Raw genomic sequence first — 21,889 nt, forward strand, 5'->3', positions numbered from 1 at the left:
TTATGTATTACAGAAAGGTCTTTAGGAAAGTTTATTTATTGAGAAATTTGTTTTTGATTTTTGTTCACAAAATTGGTTGTTGATTCGTGTTCCCAAAATAGTTGTACCGAGTTTCCCATAGCTAACAGTAGCTAGAGTCCGCGCAGGATATGGTAGCTGATGCGCAGTAACTAGTTATCATTCATAAGACAAGGCGAGTTCATTCGTTAGTTATGAAGGAGCGGCCTATATCCGTTTTCGGTCGGTCGGCGACTCGTTGCGATAACAGAATTGAGATGCTCACCCCGCAATCTTTCTCAAAAGATTTTACAGAAACCAACCGGTAAAAAAAATCGTTATTGAATTACTTCATATGTCAGCTTCTCGATGACGTGCCCATCATCTCGATAATAGTCACAGTAATTGTGATATTTGCACTGAAGAATGACACTACACGAAATTCCATAAAGCTTGCAATGAAAAAGAGGAGTCGCTATGACATGGGTTTGGTGCATATTACATAGCATGTTGTTGCATATGAAATTTAGCTCACATTCTGAATTTCCCTTTAGACTTGAGTGGAGGTCTCTATCTGTCACCAGCCTCGAGAAACCTTATTTTCTGTAGCACACTCAGTTGCGATCACGACTGCTAGAGATAAACCCAGAAGAAATATGCACAACATTCCTCATATTTCGTAGATGGACTGAGATATCGAAATGAGATTTTGACAAGTGATAGCAATCAGAGTAGAGTATTCCGCCGTATTGTTATTACACCAAACCTCACTATCTACCCACGCAAGGAGTATTCTGCAGTATGGTTACTATACGAAACCTCACTATCTAGCGGATTATTCCACTAACTACAGAGGTTTTAGAAGAAAGAATGTAATTTCGAATGGGCATCAAGAGCAGATGGAACGAGAAATCCTCTGAGTTTTAGAAAGACATTACACGTTTATTTTTGTACCGAGGACGTGCTTTTTTATAACGTATTTATCTTACTTTTCCTCAATTCCTCACTTTAAAAAATTAATGAACCACTCTTTCAGAATTCTCTCACAGCTGCGTCTACACATGTTGGTGAGATGACATTGTGTAAAGTTCGCTGTGTTTTGGCAAAAGAAGCAAATTTTAACATTGATACAAGTGGAATGCAGATTTTACTCAAAATTCGCCACTCATGACGTTTCTCTTCAGTTACAAATGGTTAACAAACCAGGCGAAAATAAATCGCTACTTCTGTTATATTTTCCCAGACTCCGATGATACAGCTGCGGAACAGTTCAGAGAGAGTTTGAGTCTCGTAACAAATAAATACCCCACTCATACGGTTATAGTTGGTGGGGACTTCAACCTACCCTCGATATGTTGGCAAAAATACTTGTTCAAAACCGGTGGTAGGCAGAAAACGTCTTCCGAGATTGTCCTAAATGCATTCTCCGAAAATTATTTCGAGCAGTTAGTCCACGAACCCACGCGAATTGTAAATGGTTGCGAAAACACACTTGACCTCTTGGCTACAAACAATCCAGAGCTGATAGAGAGCATCATGACTGATACAGGGATTAGTGATCACAAGGTCATTGTAGCTAGACTCAAATCCATTTCTGTCAAATCCATCAGAAACAAACGCAAAATAATTTTATTTAAAAAAGCGGATAAAGTGCCACTAGAAGCCTTCCTAAAAAACAAATTCCATTCCTTCCGAACTGACTATGCGAATGTAGACGAGATGCGGCTCAAATTCAAAGATATAGTAGCAACAGCAATTGAGAGATTCATACCTCACAAATTGGTAAGAGATGGAACGGATCCCCCGTGGTACACAAAAAAGGTCCGAACGCTGTTGCAGAGGCAACGGAAAAAGCATGCGAAGTTCAGAAGGACGCGAAATCCCGAAGATGGGCTAAAATTTACAGACGCGCGAAATTTGGCACGTACTTCGATGCGAGATGCCTTTAATAGGTTCCACAGCGAAACATTGTCTCGAAATTTGGTAGAAAATCCGAAGAAATTCTGGTCGTATGTAAAGTACACAAGCGGCAAGACGCAGTCAATACCTTCGCTGCGCAGTGCCGATGGTACTGTTATCGACGATTGTGCCGCTAAAGCGGAGTTATTGAACGCAGTTTACCGAAATTCCTTCACCAGGGAAGACGAATGGAATATTCCAGAATTTGAAACACGAACATCTGCTATCATGAGTTTCTTAGAAGTAGATACCTTAGGGGTTGCGAAGCAACTCAAATCGCTTGATACGGGCAAGTCTTCAGGTCCAGATTGTATACCGATTAGGTTCCTTTCAGATTACGCTGATACTATAGCTCCCTACTTAGCACTCATATACAACCGCTCGCTCACCGATAGATCTGTACCTACAGATTGGAAAATTGAGCAGGTCGCACCAGTGTTCAAGAAGGGTAGTAGGAGTAATCCATTTAACTACAGACCTGTATCATTGACGTCGGTTTGCAGTAGGGTTTTGGAGCATATACTGTATTCAAACATTATGAATCACCTCGAAGGGAACGATCTATTGACACGTAATCAGCATGGCTTCAGAAAACATCGCTCTTGTGCAACGCAGCTAGCTCTTTATTCGCACGAAGTAATGGCCGCTATCGACAGGGGATCTCAAGTTGATTCCGTATTTCTAGATTTCCGGAAAGCTTTTGACACCGTTCCTCACAAGCGACTTCTAATCAAGCTGCGGAGCTATGGGGTATCGTCTCAGTTGTGCGACTGGATTCGTGATTTCCTATCAGGAAGGTCGCAGTTCGTAGTAATAGACGGCAAATCATCGAGTAAAACTGAAGTGATATCAGGTGTTCCCCAGGGAAGCGTCCTAGGACCTCTACTGTTCCTGATCTATATAAATGACCTGGGTGACAATCTGAGCAGTTCTCTTAGACTGTTCGCAGATGATGCTGTAATTTACCGTGTAGTAAGGTCATCCGAAGACCAGTATCAGCTGCAATGCGATTTAGAAAAGATTGTTGTATGGTGTGTCAGGTGGCAGTTGACGCTAAATAACGAAAAGTGTGAGATGATCCACATGAGTTCCAAAAGAAATCCGTTGGAATTCGATTACTCGATAAATAGTACAATTCTCAAGGCTGTCAATTCACCTAAGTACCTGGGTGTTAAAATTACGAACAACTTCAGTTGGAAGGACCACATAGATAATATTGTCGGGAAGGCGAGCCAAAGGTTGCGTTTCATTGGCAGGACACTTAGAAGATGCAACAAGTCCACTAAAGAGACAGCTTACACTACACTCGTTCGTCCTCTTTTAGAATATTGCTGCGCGGTGTGGGATCCTTACCAGGTGGGATTGACGGAGGACATCGAAAGGGTGCAAAAAAGGGCAGCTCGTTTTGTATTATCACGTTATAGGGGAGAGAGTGTGGCAGATATGATACACGAGTTGGGATGGAAGTCATTAAAGCACAGACGTTTTTCGTCGCGGCGAGACCTTTTTACGAAATTTCAGTCACCAACTTTCTCTTCCGATTGCGAAAATATTTTGTTGAGCCAAACCTACATAGGTAGGAATGATCATCAAAATAAAATAAGAGAAATCAGAGCTCGAACAGAAAGGTTTAGGTGTTCGTTTTTCCCGCTCGCTGTTCGGGAGTGGAATAGTAGAGAGATAGTATGATTGTGGTTCGATGAACCCTCTGCCAAGCACTTAAATGTGAATTGCAGAGTAGTCATGTAGATGTAGATGTAGATGAATTCCTTTTAGATGCTGACCAAAGCAGTGGTGACAGTACATCTTCTTGAATGGTCACCATGCAAATCTGGGAGTGCACTTACTCCAAGTAATGGTTGCAAAAAAAAATGTGTGCGTAGGCTTCAGTCTAGAACGGCACTTCCCCTTCAACCCTCGGCGTTACCCCTACAGCACCTGCCCACAACCTTCACCATCACCACTCTCAACGTGCGTGCCCTAACAACTGCACACCTACCAGCCACGTTATTCTGCATTCACTATACTGATTTTGGTCATAAACCTTGCGTACCTGAGATGGATATCTGAGTTACCTCAAGTAAGTTTTTTTATAATATATATTTTAAAATAATGGACTACATATTTTATATTTGTCCTTTGAAATGTCTGTAAAGAGACAAAAAAATTTTGTAATTTTATGTAGAGCGGAATAAATAAGTAATTTAGGGCAGAGAGCCATGGTGACGTAAATATCGCAAACCGTGTTCCTTGTAACAGTGTTTTCTGGCTAGCTACATGACTTTTTGCTCACGTCCTATCCTGTTTGCCATTCCTGTCTTGATCTGTATTTATGCGTCACCACCTAAAGAATAAATACAGGATGGTTAAAAATGCTTTCTTTCTGTTACGTAACGGATGTTGGTTGTTAATTAACCAAAAGATTAAAGATCACCGAGTTGTTTTATGAATTCATGTTGGCTTCCTATAGAAAGGTGAGACACAACAAAGTCGTCTGTTAGCTGAAGTTTGTGAAGATGATAATTCTCAGCTGGAGCATATTTCTATATTAGGATCAACAAAATTTCCACAGTTATAAGTTCCACAGAGCTGTTCTGAATAATGGTACAGGGTAAATATTTTCTGGATAAATATTATACATAGTGAAGAATTCTTGTTAATACAGCTTTCCATTTCTCAAATGTGTTACGTTGTTCTAATTGAACGGCGTCATTGATTGTTTCACATTTCTGTAATTGCAATTCAAGCCTTCTCCAGTTTCCGAAGGCGTCAACACGACGACAACTAGTTTTATAATCTAATACTCTGGGGTTAAGCTTTCCCCATGATTTAAAACCAATTCTCTGTTCAAAAGAATTTCCTTCTTATTGTTTTTAAAAAGCGTGCCTTCTTACCTTCAGCAGTGCCACTATGTCGACTGAAGAGTTACTAGTTTTGTTTATTTATGAATTGTTTATACGCATTTTTTAAAATTATCTAATATTTTTTCAGAATTTACCTCATTCGTAAAGGAATTTGGTGCCCATTGCAGGAAAAGGCGAAAAACAGAACATTAGCAACTTGCTAATTACCTGGGAGTGTTGAGAGATCTGTTGTCCAAATTTCTGATAGCGCCAGCATTGAAAATACACAAGAACTTACGTGTCCTTGTAATCCAGAGTTACTAAGCTGATCATTCTCTACAGCAGAAGCAGAGACAATTTTACCTGAAAATGTTTCAATGTCCGCGCATAAAATTACTCTCTCAGAACAGATTGATTTGGAAGTTGTCACTGAAATTAGTTATTGGTCAGAAAATGTAAGCGAGATTTGAAAAATGAACTTGCTAAGACAGGGGCGTGTGAACTACAGAATAATGATGCATTTTTTTCAGTAGATAATATCATCAGATCATTTTGTAAGAATATGTTTTACATGGACTTAGAAAATGGCGAGAAAGAACAAGCTTCTTGCATTCTTCTGTTAAATCTACTATATGTTACTTTCCTTACACGCTTTTTAAAAATAATAAAGAACGAAATTCTTTTGAACAGCCACATGGTTTTAAATCATGGGGAAAGCTCAAAAATGTGTGTTAAATCTTATGGGACTTAACTGCTAAGGTCATCAGTCCCTAAGCTTACACACTACTTAACCTAAATTATCCTAAGGACAAACACACACCCATGCCCGAGGGAGGACTCGATCCTCCGCCAGGACCAGCCCCACAGTCCGTAACTGCAGCGCCTAGACCCGCTCGGCTAATCCCGCGCGACTTGGGGAAAGCTTAACCCCAGAGTATTAGATCACAAAACTAGTTGTCGTGTTGAAGCTTTCGGAAACTGGAAATGGCTTGAATTGCAATTACAGAAATGTGAAGCAATCGATGACGCCGTTCAATTAGAGCAACATAAGACATTTGAGAATTGAAAGCTGTATTAACAAGAATTTTTCACTGTGTATAATGTTTACCCAGAAAATATTTACCCTGTACCATTATTCAGAACAGCTCTGTGGAACTTATAACTGTGGAAATTTTGTTGATCCTAATATCGAAATGTGCTCCAGTTGAGAATTATCATCTTCACAAACTTCAGCTAACAGACGACTTTGTTGTGTCTCACCTTTCTATAGGAAGCCAACATGAATTCATAAAACAACTCAGTGATCTTTAATCTTTTGGTTAATTGACAACCAACATGCGTTACGTAACAGAAAGAAAGCATTTTTAACAAACCTCTGTTTGCTCTATAAACCTCTATGTCCACCAGTTTCAGTCATGGGCCATCTTCACAGGATGTCCGTCCACATTAAGAGTGAGGACATAACGTACACAAAAATAATATAACTTGACAATAATGTGGTTATGTCATACATACAGATGAAAACGGATTAGGTAAAAGCATATTTCACGTTTCTTTCAGGCTGATACAACCTCAAGGATCTCATACTGAAAATTCACAATCAGTAGTCAAATACTGCACTTACAGAACCTACGAATATGCTTCAGAATGATTAATGTCAAAAGGACGAAACATCATGGAGAAACACAAACACACGAAACAAGACGGACAATCGTATGCAGCGTACGATCACAGATGGTAATGCCTGTGATACAGTTCCTGGCGGTAATACCGTAAACGTTAACAGCGAACTTGGTGTCTGTTGCTAAGAAACAAGAAAATGATAAACCATCGTTATAGAGGAAGTTAATAACCCAACAAATATTACTATATATAAATCATATTCAGGATGCAATATAATTAATAATGAAGTAACAGTATTGGCATATAACACAAAAGTCACAATCGTGTTAACCCAACATAATCAGCATAGGAAAGCATATTAGTTGGTAATGTAAGGATACATTGTAAACCGCAGGCTACACGTCATCTGTCACTGGATACAGAAGTGTGCAACTGTCAAACACAAATATATCCAGAATTATTTATCGTATTAACACAAACCAATAACGCAATACAACATATTCCTAAATGAGGTAAGGATACAATGTCAGCATCTATGTAAAGCTCGGGCTACATATGATTCCTTATAGAATGTATAAGTACAGAATGGTCAAAAAGTATTATGTTAAAAGTTATCCATATTTAAGATGTAAATCTAATACGAAGTTAACACAATACTTATATCATTGAAATGATGTTGAATCAATAAAATGAGCCATGTCCAACATTACACAGGCATTGTAAAATGTAACTGCTTAAGATCACAATGTGACATAAAAATAAATCAGATCAAGTGGCATGTCAAAATAATTGCCCATAGTGTCACATAATGTGCTACCTAAATACAGAGGGTCCCTCCATATCCACATCCAGTGACGCCTGTGAGCTGAAGATGACACGGCGGCCTGTCAGTACTGTTTGTCCTTCATGGCCTGTTCAGGTGGAGTTTAGTTTTTAAATACAGAGGGGTCCAGAAAAATTTAGACACTCTTCGACAGTATTAATGGAACAAGATGACACCGTTACAATTCTTGCACTGGGGAAGGTCATTTTATGTGATTAAAGTGACCCCCCGTTACCAGCCAAACATCGTCGATGCCACTGAACTGTTGACTGAATTATAGCTGTTAGTGTTGGTGCTGTCATAGCTCCACACCACGCCTCGACTGTTTCTGGTAGCTCGTTCGGTGTAGCTCACCAAGAAAATCATGGAAATGTCCCTCCGCTTTGATGGGGACGTTCAGTACCCCGAGGGTGGACTCTCAGGCTCATTTTCCCTGAAACACCGATATATTAAAGCAACTAGCTGGCTACCCCGTGTTTCCTTGGTATATATTTTTTCCAGTCTTCTGTTTGTTCATTTACTCCTTTTTCCCTCTGTGCCCAACTCCTCTTCCCATTTTCGATTTCACACAGCTTAATCTTGATAAAGTCCTATCTCCTGAACTAGAGGTCGTACAATTATATAATTTTTCAGGTACATTCAGCGGCACATATGGATACTGTCGACGGAATGTGTTGCGAATAGAGTTAGTAGCAAAGAAGTAATAAATCAAAACTTCATGCCAGATGCGGCAGATTTATTGCACGAGGAGGAGGAGGATGAGATGAGTGTTAAGCGTCCCGTCGACAACGAGGTCATTAGAGACGGAGTAGGGAAGGAAGGGGATGGAAATCGGCCGTTCTATTTCAAAGGAACCATCCCGGCGTTTGCCTGAAGCGATTCCGGGAAATCACGAAAGCAGGAGAGCCAGACGCGGATTTGAAACGTCGCCCTCCCGAATGTGAGTCCGGTGTGCTAAACATTGCGCCACCTCTCTCGGTTTTATTGCACGAACAGCGAAATGTAGAGAACGATAAACTTTTTCCTTTTCATAATTTTGTGGTGGGTGTAAGCAAGAAAAAATTTCTTGAAGGTTTGAAATTATGTGTAAATTTTGTTGCAAGTCATCAAAGGCTTTCATTCTGAAATACTGGATGACTGAAATCTATGGAATTTGCTAGTCGTCGTCAGCTGTACTTTTTTTTTTCATCCTCAACCCTCTTGACAGCGCTTCTTTCCAGACAATAAGTGATATGTGTATCATGTTTGACTGGAATCGATCTATTAGTTTAGGACGAGGTGTGAAACGTACATACATACTTACATCAATTTTTATAACATGCATACATTAAATTGCCTTTAAAATGTGAGATGGAAGTATTTCATTGTTTCATTAATATTTGCAAAAGCAGCTTGTGATTATTGGTGGTGGCGATCATGATGATGATGACGAAGAGAATGATTCCACATAATCATGATGATGACAATGATTCCAAAATTTTGTTGTTGAGATATCTGGACAGCGATTAAAACTATCATATAACTGTAACAGTGTGTTCCAACAACATTAGTTGTAGTTAAAAACATTTATACAAACTCGTGGGCAGCTAGAACGTTTGCACTGTAATATACAGGTAATTCGAACAAACACAGCTTCCAATCACGTCAATGACCGTATTTATACAGCATAATGTTGATTCTACGAACAGTTTAAAAATTAAGATCTCTTTCTTTCTCCAAGATAATTCCAGCTCTTTTTCATCGACAAAATACCTAATTCAAGTCTCTGCTGTACTGTAGTGACATCTGGCGTCTCACTGAAGAAACTTCCATTGAGTAATTTATCAACGTAGACCACAGATAGCGTTCGCAGTTACTCGGCGGCTAAAGCTTTTCCCAGTGAACGGGCACGCAGGACTATCGGCCATAGCTGAACTGTCAGTGCCCACTATCGTAGCAGATGCTGCCGAACCTCTTTTTGGAGGACACCGGCTACAAAAATGAACCATAGCCAAATCATGGGACTTACCGAAATTGTGTCGTCTGACAGTAAGACAACACTAGGAAGAAGAAACTACTTTTGACTATGGGTTACACTCCATCTGGTTCAGCAGTGGTTAATTTTTCGAGCCCTGTGGTGAAACGGAACATGTGAATCAATTTCGAGACTAATCTGGACTGTTTTTGGATGAGTTATGTAAAACGAACCGCTGTAACAGAAAGTGGTTTGGAGCCACTGCTCCTCCTCGTTGTGAATTATGTATTTATTGATGCCCCATCCAAGCACAGTGAGGTGGCAGTTTCATTCTTTAACTTTGGACCAGTTATCAAGAATGCAGCAAGCATAATTCTTCAAACACTACGAAGAGTTGTGTGGCAACAGATTAGGTGTGTATGAGTTTAAAACGTACTTTGAACCATTACTCAATAAGACATTCACAGAGCTTTATCTCAGTCGGTGGTTATCAAAGTAAGTGGCTCGCAACATAATTGATGCGGTCTCAGCGCGACGTACTTGATTCGCACAAAATCAGCTAATTTATAGTTCCAATTCTGTTGTCACTACATCGCCTAATTAGAATGCTTTTTGTTGATAAAAATTGTTTCATTAAGCATTTTATTATCTAGGAGATTTCGCCAACAGAATAAATAGGACTAGTAAATATTTCCACTTGAAAACTGATGTCTCTGATTTGATAGTGTCGTCCAAACTTGGAAACTATAGCGTACAATCACTCGATTATGACCACTTGCTTAGCACCCACCTACCGCTTCGTTATATCAGTATATAGGTTTTAATACGGATAACAACATTACTTGCAGTGTGATTCCATTGAGAGCTGAGGTGCGAATCAGTGACCAGACGTGCTCAATAAGAATATCATCTGCTTGATTTAGGGCCCCCCACAGCAGGAATCAGTATTATAAACACTCCAGCAGAGGGTGTACAATTCTCGAGGAAAATGCGATTTACAAAAATTTGCTACATTGTACGACGTACCCGCATCAAAGGTGACAGAGAGTACGGAAACCAGCCTTGTATTCGTGTCGGGTGGCACCAGTTTAAAATCCTGCCGCGTCACGGCATGAAAGTGCCACCACTAGCCCACTCTGCGAAAACCATGTACCGGCACTATAAAAACCGGCTGCCTCATGTAGTCAGTACCGGATACGCAAACGGCTACAAACAGAGCGGAAGAGAGACTCGGTACATTGACAGACTACTTCCCAAGTTTTTCACATTAGGCTACTTGTTTTCGCTGACGGTCGAAAGTGTTCTGGACCATCAAAAATATGTGAATTTCAAACAAATACATTATCAGGCTGTCCACTGACGTATTATAGTTTTCATTTACCTCATCAGTATCTCAACTGTGTTTGCCGGCCGTTGTGGCCGAGCGATTCTAGGCGCTTCAGTCCGAAACCGCGCTGCTGCTGTGGTCGCAGATTCGAATCCTGCCTCTGGCATGGATGTGTGTGACGTTCTTAGGTTAGCTAGATTTAAGAAGTTCTAAGTTTAGGGGACTGATGACCTCAGATGTTAAGTCCCATAGTGCTCAGAGCTATTTGAACCATTTTTCCACTATATTTGTGACATTTCACATCTGTTATCGTCACAACTTTTTCATTCTAAGAATAAGGTTTAAACACAGAACAACGTTTCTACTATCTTAATATCTAAAGAATTTTTGCATGGCTCTTTCATCTTTTATCATTTGGCTTATTCACATTTTCTGTTTCTTTCATTTCAACACAACGTAGATAGTTTTTGTACTGCCTCTTCAACTTTTATACTAATTTTGTTTTTCATCGCCAAGCTGGAGAATTCCTTGACTTACCTATAACTTTTAGCCACTGATTTACATCTACATCTACATGACTACTCTGCAATTCACATTTAAGTGCTTGGCAGAGGGTTCATCAAACCACAATCATACTATCTCTCTACTATTCCACTCCCGAACAGCGAGCGGGAAAAACGAACACCTAAACCTTTCTGTTCGAGCTCTGATTTCTCTTATTTTATTTTGATGATCATTCCTACCTATGTAGGTTTGGCTCAACAAAATATTTTCGCAATCGGAAGAGAAAGTTGGTGACTGAAATTTCGTAAAAAGGTCTCGCCGCGACGAAAAACGTCTATGCTTTAATGACTTCCATCCCAACTCGTGTATCATATCTGCCACACTCTCTCCCCTATAACGTGATAATACAAAACGAGCTGCCCTTTTTTGCACCCTTTCGATGTCCTCCGTCAATCCCACCTGGTAAGGATCCCACACCGCGCAGCAATATTCTAACAGAGGACGAACGAGTGTAGTGTAAGCTGTCTCTTTAGTGGACTTGTTGCATCTTCTAAGTGTCCTGCCAATGAAACGCAACCTTTGGCTCGCCTTCCCGACAATATTATCTATGTGGTCCTTCCAACTGAAGTTGTTCGTAATTTTAACACCCAGGTACTTAGGTGAATTGACAGCCTTGAGAATTGTACTATTTATCGAGTAATCGAATTCCAATGGATTTCTTTTGGAACTCATGTGGATCATCTCACACTTTTCGTTATTTAGCGTCAACTGCCACCTGACACACCATACAACAATCTTTTCTAAATCGCATTGCAGCTGATACTGGTCTTCGGATGACCTTACTACACGGTAAATTACAGCATCATCTGCGAACAGTCTAAGAGAACTGCTCCGATTGTCACCCGGGTCATTTATATAGATCAGGAACAGTAGAGTTCCCAGGACGCTTCCCTGGGGAACACCTGATATCACTTCAGTTTTATTCGATGATTTGCCGTCTATTACTACGAACTGCGACCTTCCTGATAGGAAATCACGAATCCAGTCGCACAACTGAGACGATACCCCATAGCTCCGCAGCTTGATTAGAAGTCGCTTGTGAGGAACGGTGTCAAAAGCTTTCCGGAAATCTAGAAATACGGAATCAACTTGAGATCCCCTGTCGATAGCGGCCATTACTTCGTGCAAATAAAGAGCTAGCTGCGTTGCACAAGAGCGATGTTTTCTGAAGCCATGCTGATTACGTGTCAATAGATCGTTCCCTTCGAGGTGATTCATAATGTTTGAATACAGTATATGCTCCAAAACCCTACTGCAAACCGACGTCAATGATACAGGTCTGTAGTTAAATGGATTACTCCTACTACCCTTCTTGAACACTGGTGCGACCTGCTCAATTTTCCAATCTGTAGGTACAGATCTATCGGTGAGCGAGCGGTTGTATATGAGTGCTAAGTAGGGAGCTATAGTATCAGCGTAATCTGAAAGGAACCTAATCGGTATACAATCTGGACCTGAAGACTTGCCCGTATCAAGCGATTTGAGTTGCTTCGCAACCCCTAAGGTATCTACTTCTAAGAAACTCATGATAGCAGATGTTCGTGTTTCAAATTCTGGAATATTCCATTCGTCTTCCCTGGTGAAGGAATTTCGGTAAACTGCGTTCAATAACTCCGCTTTAGCGGCACAGTCGTCGATAACAGTACCATCGGCACTGCGCAGCGAAGGTATTGACTGCGTCTTGCCGCTTGTGTACTTTACATACGACCAGAATTTCTTCGGATTTTCTACCAAATTTCGAGACAATGTTTCGTTGTGGAACCTATTAAAGGCATCTCGCATCGAAGTACGTGCCAAATTTCGCGCGTCTGTAAATTTTAGCCCATCTTCGGGATTTCGCGTTCTTCTGAACATCGCATGCTTTTTTCGTTGCCTCTGCAACAGCGTTCAGACCTTTTTTGTGTACCACGGGGGATCCGTTCCATCTCTTACCAATTTATGAGGTATGAATATCTCAATTACTGTTGCTACTATATCTTTGAATTTGAGCCACATCTCGTCTACATTCGCATAGTCAGTTTATGTACTATCGTGGTACGCTGCGCTTTAATCCATCCTTATTTACTATATCCCACTCATATTTCATTGTAATATCCTTTATGGATTTACATGCAGCATCACCTTGTGGAACTTTCACTTCGTTTCACTCAACCAAAATTTGTATTATTTCTCTTTATCAGTTTGAGTTTCAGCCTCCCATTACTATCGAAATATATTCCAGAAAGTTTGATTTGTTTATAGCGCAATATTTAGCGTCTTAACCTTTTAAGATAATATGTCGTCCAGTTAATATATTCTGCTCTTTCGGTCATTTTCTTGGATACCTTCTCCCCTCGTCCATTTACATAAATCCACATGAAACATATCTCAGAACACTGAAATGCGTTGTTCCACCTCGTTTAAATCTATCCACTCTTATTTTCCAATAATTCTCCCATATTTCTCTCTATTACTATATAACATGCAGAAATAATGCAGTAGGGATCAGAAGGACATAACCTTAAGAGATAAGATGCGTAATTTTTTGATGCAGTTTTTAAGTTGTAAATAAATATTCTGATGGTTAAATTTGGTGCTTATATCTATTTTCAAATTCAAACGGACCATAATAAAAGTATTTGTACCGTCGTTACCGGAAAATAAGTACAAATTCTGTCCATGTAAATTCGAGTTTTCCTCTTACGTTACATCTGTGTGCCAACCGCTCTTTACATCCTTAACGGGAAGGACACCGGCATGATTCGCCAAAGCTACGTGGTGCGGCAATACTTCAATGTATGAAAGCATACTTAAAATCATCTCCATGTTCATTCCTTTTGGTTTATACAGATGCTATTCTCATGTGTAAGACGGTCATTATATGTCTTTTCAAATGCAGAATGTAAAAGATTACATAGTATCGCTACACTTACAGCCTTCTCTCCGTTGTTAGTACCACTTAAGACGGAAAACCCCATCCTCATCCCTTAGCCTTTCCATGAATAATAAGTAGGTGAAGCATCGTATAGAGCTGAATTTCTCACATATTAGCGCTGTGGTATTTCTGGAGATGTACTCGTATAAGGGAGGAAGTGTCTCTTCTTGGAAAAAGCATTCTTGGAACTGTAATGTCGCAATGACGCAAGCTGCCTCCCTTGTAGTGCCTGACTGTGACTGTAGTTAGGCAAGCTTATCTCTGACGCTCGCACACTGACTAAACGAATTTGTTAGCAGTGCTTCTTTAAGTCTTCCCTATCCATTATATTAATATAATGAAGCAAGGGTACAAAACAGACTAGAAAGTCTCAAGAATCAGCCGTGTCAGCGTTTTGCAAACCAATTTTTTGAGAACACTTTACATTTCCTTAAGGTTCTTCATTCTTACTTCTGAATCTTGTAGTCAGTCAATGCTGGTTCCTACGGAGAAAATATTCGGTCTCAAAAATGAAAAATTGTGTAGTGTGTCCCGGTAAGAATGGTCAGTATTCAGGGATATTATAGGAACGATCATTCGAAGCAGAAATGTCTAGTAGATATGGGGCTCTAAATCAGTAGAGGAGACGTGTTTCACAGTAGCGAAGATGACCAAGTGCTCATAACTTCTAGGACAAGCAATTTGGAGCACATGTCTACTGGAATTTTTTTCTTGTTTTGGTCCACACCACCACATCTCAAAATGCGTGAATCAAAGAGCTTGCAGTAGAAGAGGGTAATGTAAAAGTATCGAAGATGAACTGTTCGTCGCTCTAAAGGTATGCATTTTAGAGTCCCTGTTTACTAGATTATTTTGCTTCGAAAATGGTTCAAATGGCTCTGAGCACTATGGGACTTAACATCTGTGGTCAACAGTCCCCTAGAACTTAGAACTACTTAAACGTAACTAACCTAAGGACATCACACACATCCATGCCCGAGGCAGGACTCGAACCTGCGACCGTAGCAGACACGCGGTTCCGTACTGAGCGCCTTAACCGCGAGACCACCGCGGCCGGCTTTTGCTTCGAATGATAGTTGCTGTGATGTCCCTGCATATTTACCACTCCTCCTGGGACACCCTGTATGTAGCCCACATATAATCGCGGTTCTAGTATTTAGCTTGGACAAGAATTTTAATTTATCTCGGAATAACGTTTTTTGCGAATTATTGAAACCTGCAGCAAAATATTCAGTATTTCCCTCATAAAGCCATTTGTAAATGATTGACACATCAGCTGTTTAGCTTCTTCCAAGTGTAATGTCTGATGTTACACAAACTCTTTCATTCATATATTTGTCAGAGATCGCAGACATATACATACAAAAACTCTAGCAAAATAGTATGATGAAAGTGGCCTCCTCCGCTAACAAACCGAGCTACTGAACCCCAAGTGTAGCATTTCCGTAGATTTGTCGTAATAACAAAAGCATTTTTCGAAAGATGTGGTGTTTGAGATAGATATTTGCTTCCCTGTCGTTCATGCTAACATGCTTCTCGATTATTCTACATGCTGCTTTGATGCATTTTGAAGGAGACTTTCTTTATTAGTTGTAACGACTTACAGTGTTTATTAAAGAGATATCTACAACAGCACTGGTAGTATGATTTTGAGGTTTAGACGATACATGGAAATAACGCTCAATGGTGTTGGTTCAGTATCAACACAGAACGAGGAATGCGGCATACCATAGCTCCGAATAACGGCGTCCGTTGCTATTTGTAATCAGTGTAGTACCATTCAGGACAGAGATTCCACAATGTTTGAGATGAATTACTCACTACTGCAAGGCATAGCATTCTGAACCCTGCGTTAGACTGAGTTGTATCTGTGTCAATCGAGCGTGCAGTGACTATCTACAGTGCATGCCTGTTAAATCTGTACTCTTCTGTATAACACAAATATTATTTTTGGCTTCCGAACACAATTATCTTATTCTTTCTTTCAACTATTGCAATTATAGACTTACATGAATTCCTGGTAGCTCAAGTGATCGCTTAAAATTTTTTGTAGTTCATAAAAGTAACCAAACATGTACCTCTATTAGATCCACCCAATAAACAGCATATATCACAACTGATAATTATAGTTATTTAAATCAACATTAAAATGTCGAAAACAGCGCAAAGTGAAATTACACCAAAATGGTTGGGTGTGTTTAACCTCAAAATAGATATGTTGGCCTCATTTAGATCGGAAAAATACTAAGTGGCACCATGCTTTGTAGGGTATCAGTGTGTTACGTGACATACACTCCTGGAAAAGGAAAAAAGAACACATTGACACCGGTGTGTCACCCCCACCATACTTGCTCCGGACACTGCGAGAGGGCTGTACAAGCAACGATCACACGCACGGCACAGCGGACACACCAGGAACCGCGGTGTTGGCCGTCGAATGGCGCTAGCTGCGCAGCTTTTGTGCACCGCCGCCGTCAGTGTCAGCCAGTTTGCCGTGGCATACGGAGCTCCATCGCAGTCTTTAACACTGGTAGCATGCCGCGACAGCGTGGACGTGAACCGTATGTGCAGTTGACGGACTTTGAGCGAGGGCGTATAGTGGGCATGCGGGAGGCCGGGTGGACGTACCGCCGAATTGCTCAACACGTGGGGCGTGAGGCCTCCACATTACATCGATGTTGTCGCCAGTGGTCGGCGGAAGGTGCACGTGCCCGTCGACCTGGGACCGGACCGCAGCGACGCACTACCCTGGCCAGCAAGATCTCCGGATCTGTCCCCCATTGAGCATGTTTGGGACTGGATGAAGCGTCGTCTCACGCGGTCTGCACGTCCAGCACGAACGCTGGTCCAACTGAGGTGCCAGGTGGAAATGGCATGGCAAGCCGTTCCACAGGACTACATCCAGCATCTCTACGATCGTCTCCATGGGACAATAGCAGCCTGCATTGCTGCGAAAGGTGGATATACACGTACTAGTGCCGACATTGTGCATGCTCTGTTGCCTGTGTCTATGTGCCTGTGGTTCTGTCAGTGTGATCATGTGATGTATCTGACCCCAGGAATGTGTCAATAAAGTTTCCCCTTCCAGGGACAATGAATTCACGGTGTTCTTATTTCAATTTGCAGGAGTGTATATACGTTAAGTAAGTCACACTCCTTGGCTAAGTGTCTCCGGACATTCCACGTTTACTGACGCAACGAGTGTACAGAGTAGGTCATCGCAGGGACCACAGCTGAACGCCAGAGAAATTCCACCAATGAACAGATGTACACGTCAACTGAGGGCAATGAAATTACGAAGTAGAGAACTGAGGTAGTGTTAAACGCGGACCTCATTTGTGTAGGCCTGATATTTACTGATGAGCATCACTAAATTGTTCAGCGTAGGCCTACGGTACGATCCAGTCGCCGAGAGTCCTTGTCAGCTGCTGCCCGTTATAAACAAAAATTTATTGTAACGCATTTTCTCTTAATTATAAGCTGTACATTGACCTGAAATATTTTATAATTATAAATCTTGAGAATTGTAATTTTAAAAACGTTCTCTGATAACGGAGATAAACAAACAAGTAAATCAAGTTCCAAAGGATTGGGATAGGGCACAGGTCATCCCCGTTTTCAAGAAGGGACGTCGAACAGATGTGCAGAACTATAGAGCTATATCTCTAACGTCGATCAGTTGTAGAATTTTGGAACACGTACTATGTTCGAGTATAATGACTTTTCTGGAAACTAGAAATGCACTCTGTAGGATTCAGCATGGGTTTCGAAGAAGATGATCGTGTGAAACCCAGCTCGCGGTATTCGTCCACGAGACTCAGAGGGCCATAGACACGGGTTCCCAGGTAGATGCCGTGTTTCTTGACTTCCGCAAGGTGTTCGATACAGTTCCGCACAGTCGTTTAATGAACAAAGGAAGAGCATATGGACTATCAGACCAATTGTGTGATTGGATTGAAGAGTTCCTAGATAACAGAATGCAGCATGTCATTCTCAATGGAGAGAAGTCCTCCGGAGTAAGAGTGATTTCAGGTGTGCCGCAGGGGAGTTTCGTAGGACAGTTGCTATTCACAATGTACGTAAATGACCTTGTGGATAACATCAGAAGTTCACTGAGGCTTTTTGCGGATGATGCTGTAGTATATCGAGAGGTTGTAACAATGGAAAATTGTACTGAAATGCAGGAGGATCTGCAACGAATTGACGCATGGTGCAGGGAATGGCAATTGAATCTCAATGTAGACAAGTGTAATGTGCTGCGAATACATAGAAAGAAAGATCCCTTATCATTTAACTACAATATAGCAGGTCAGCAACTGGAAGCAGTTAATTCCATAAATTATCTGGGAGTAGGCATTTTGAGTGATTTAAAATGGAATGATCACATAAAGTTGACCGTCGGTAAAGCAGATGCCAGGCTGAGATTCATTGGAAGAATCCTAAGGAAATGCAATCCGAAAACAAAGGAAGTAGGTTACAGTACACTTGTTCGCCGATTGGTTGAATATTGATCACCATTGTGGGATCTGTACCAGATAGGGTTGATAGAAGACATCGAGAAGATCCAACGGAGAGCAACGCGCTTCGTTACAGGATCATTTAGTAATCGCGAAAGTGTTACGGAGATTACAGATGAACTCCAGTGGAAGACTGCAGGAGAGACGCTCAATAGCTCGGTACGGCCTTTTGTTGAAGTTTCGAGAACATACTTTCACCAAGGAGTCAAGCAGTATATTGCTTCCTACGTATATCTCGCGAAAAGACCATGAGGATAAAACCAGAGGGGTTAGAGCCCACACAGAGGCGTACCGACAATATTTCTTTCCACGAACAACACGAGACTGGAATAGAAGGGAGAACCAATAGAGGTATTCAAAGTACCTTCCGCCACCCACCGTCGGGTGGCTTGCGGAGTATGGATGTAGATGTAGGTGTAGAAGTAGAGTAAATCGTGTATTATCAGCATATTTCCGTTGCAGTTCAAGTGCAGATATAGCGCCACAACAATCCTGTAATGTGCTGCAGCAGTCCTTTCTTGGTCCATATTCCATCGAGCTACGTTATTTGGCGGTAACACATTATTCGAATGTTAGTTTCGTCCTTAGTTTTGCACACCAGTAAATTTACTCATTCGGGATATAGACTGTCGGAAAAAATAGCAACACTAAGAAGGAGTTGTGCGACACAAACGAAAGTTGGTCGGCGTGTTTCTACGTCTGAAAGGTGATGTTTATTCAAATTTCTCGCCAGTCGCTTAAAAGTGGAGCTAGTGGCGCTACTATGAGGATACAAATCAGGTTTGCTTTAAATACACGCCGTAACTGTTGTGAGTGTTAGTTACCTTCGAGATTCGACGTGGTGAGTGCATGTTAGTCAAGAATACCTTTAAGACGACAAAGACGCCATTTTCATCACCTCACAGATTGAACTAGGTCGTATATTAGGGCTATTAGAAGCTGGATGTTCCTTCTACAATACTGGACAAATACTTGGGAGGAATTTATCCACTACACGTGATTGCTGGAAGTGGTGGTCACTAGAATGTGCAGTCGCAAGATGATCAGGCTCCCGACCGTCACGTGGCACTACCGAGCGAGAAGACAGTCGCGTTCTGACTCATCTTGCTGCATCTGGAGGAGCAATCTGAGCAGCAGTTGGCACCACAGTGACTCAATGAACTGCGATCAACTGATTACTTCAAGGACAGTTGCGAACCAGACGCTGTGTAATCTGAGCTCCACTGATCCCAAACCACTGTCATTTGCGACTTCAGTGGTGTCAAGTGAGCGCTCATTAGAATGCAGGGTGGAGGTATGTTGTGTTCCCTGATGAGAGCTGGTTCTGCATCGATACCAGTGATGGCCGTTTGTTGGTTTGAAGTAGGCCAGTTCAGGGCCTGCAGCCAACAGTGGACTTACACCTGAAGTTATGGTCTCGGTTGTGATTTCATATGACAGCAAGAACACTCTCGGGACTCTTCCCCCGCACTCTGACTACGGAGTGCTTTCCAACAGGATAACACTCGCCCACATTCCGCTGCTACAGCCCAAAGTGTTCTACGCAGTGTCTACATACTGCCTTGTCCTGCTCGATCAACAGATCTGTCTCCAATCGAGCACATATGAAACGTCATCGGACAACACCTCCAGCGACATCCACAGGCAGCATTAAGCGTACCTGCAATGACCAAGTGCAACAGGGATGGAACTGCATCCCACAAACTCGTATCCCGCACACAGTGCATTCACATTTGAATGCTTCCATTCATCACTCTGGTGGTCACACCCGTTATTAATATACCAGCATATCACATTTGGAATATATTGTCGTGCGCTTACATTAATCTGTGATCTTGCTGTGTTAATCGCTCACATATGTTACCTATACAAATCACTTCGCTAAATTTCACTATTCTACGTTAATTATTTCTAGGTGTTGCAACTTTTTTTCTATCATTGTATTTTGGAGAGCCTGTCTTAGCTGCTTCATCTTGTATAACTGTTTCAGGTTTTTCGTAGATGAATAAAACCAATGTCCTCAACCTGACAGTAGCACTTGTGTTATATCCCTTATCGAAAGTCTTATTTCACAGTGCTGGAAACTTGTAAAGTTAATATTCGGAGCGCAGAGGCTTGGTGGCTTTGCGGATAAGAGCCAGGCTACCTGTTCAAAGGATAGGGTTGAAACCACGAGTGGTTCTTGAGATTTTCCTGTCACTTATTGTGTCCTTCAATGATATGTTAACTTGACTCCAAGTTCCATCACGGTTCGGAGTACAAATTGTACGCCCTCGCCCCTCCCCTACCCCCCTCCCCTTCCTTCATATCAGTTTGAAAGTTCTAGGAAGGCAAGGACAGGGGCATGAGAAACGGTGTTTGTGACAGACTGCAGAACGATCCTACTGCCTCCAACATAAATCTGTTGTAAGTACCACGAGGAAAATATAAGAAAACTTGGGGCCCATACGGGAGCATATACAGGGTGTTTCAAAAATGACCGGTATATTTGAAACGGCAATAAAAACTAAATGAGCAGCGATAGAAATACACCGTTTGTTGCAATATGCTTGGGACAACAGTACATTTTCAGGCGGACAAACTTTCGAAATTACAGTAGTTACAATTTTCAACAACAGATGGCGCTGCAAGTGATGTGAAAGATATAGAAGACAACGCAGTCTGTGGGTGCGCCATTCTGTACGTCGTCTTTCTGCTGTAAACGTGTGCTGTTCACAACGTGCAAGTGTGCTGTGGACAACATGGTTTACTTCTTAGAACAGAGGATTTTTCTGTTGTTGGAATGCCACCGCCTAGAACACAGTGTTGTTGCAACAAGACAAAGTTTTCAACGGAGGTTTAATGTAACCAAAGGACCGAAAAGCGATACAATAAAGGATCTGTTTGAAAAATTTCAACGGACTGGGAACGTGACGGATGAACGTGCTGGAAAGGTAGGGCGTCCACGTACGGCAACCACAGAGGGCAACGCGCAGCTAGTGCAGCAGGTGATCCAACAGCGGCCTCGGGTTTCCGTTCGCTGTGTTGCAGCTGCGGTCCAAATGACGCCAACGTCCACGTATCGTCTCATGCGCCAGAGGTTACACCTCTATCCACACAAAATTCAAACGCGGCAACCCCTCAGTGCCGCTACCATTGCTGCACGAGAGACATTCGCTAACGATATAGTGCACAGGATTGACGACGGCGATATGCATGTGGGCAGTATTTGGTTTACTGACGAAGCTTATTTTTACCTGGACGGCTTCGTCAATAAACAGAACTGGCGCATATGGGGAACCGAAAAGCCCCATGTTGCAGTCCCATCGTCCCTGCATCCTCAAAAAGTACTGGTCTGGGCCGCCATTTCTTCCAAAGGAATCATTGGC

The sequence above is a fragment of the Schistocerca gregaria genome, chromosome 3, assembly GCF_023897955.1.
Source record: "Schistocerca gregaria isolate iqSchGreg1 chromosome 3, iqSchGreg1.2, whole genome shotgun sequence".
In the NCBI taxonomy this organism is placed as follows: Eukaryota; Metazoa; Arthropoda; class Insecta; order Orthoptera; family Acrididae; genus Schistocerca; species Schistocerca gregaria.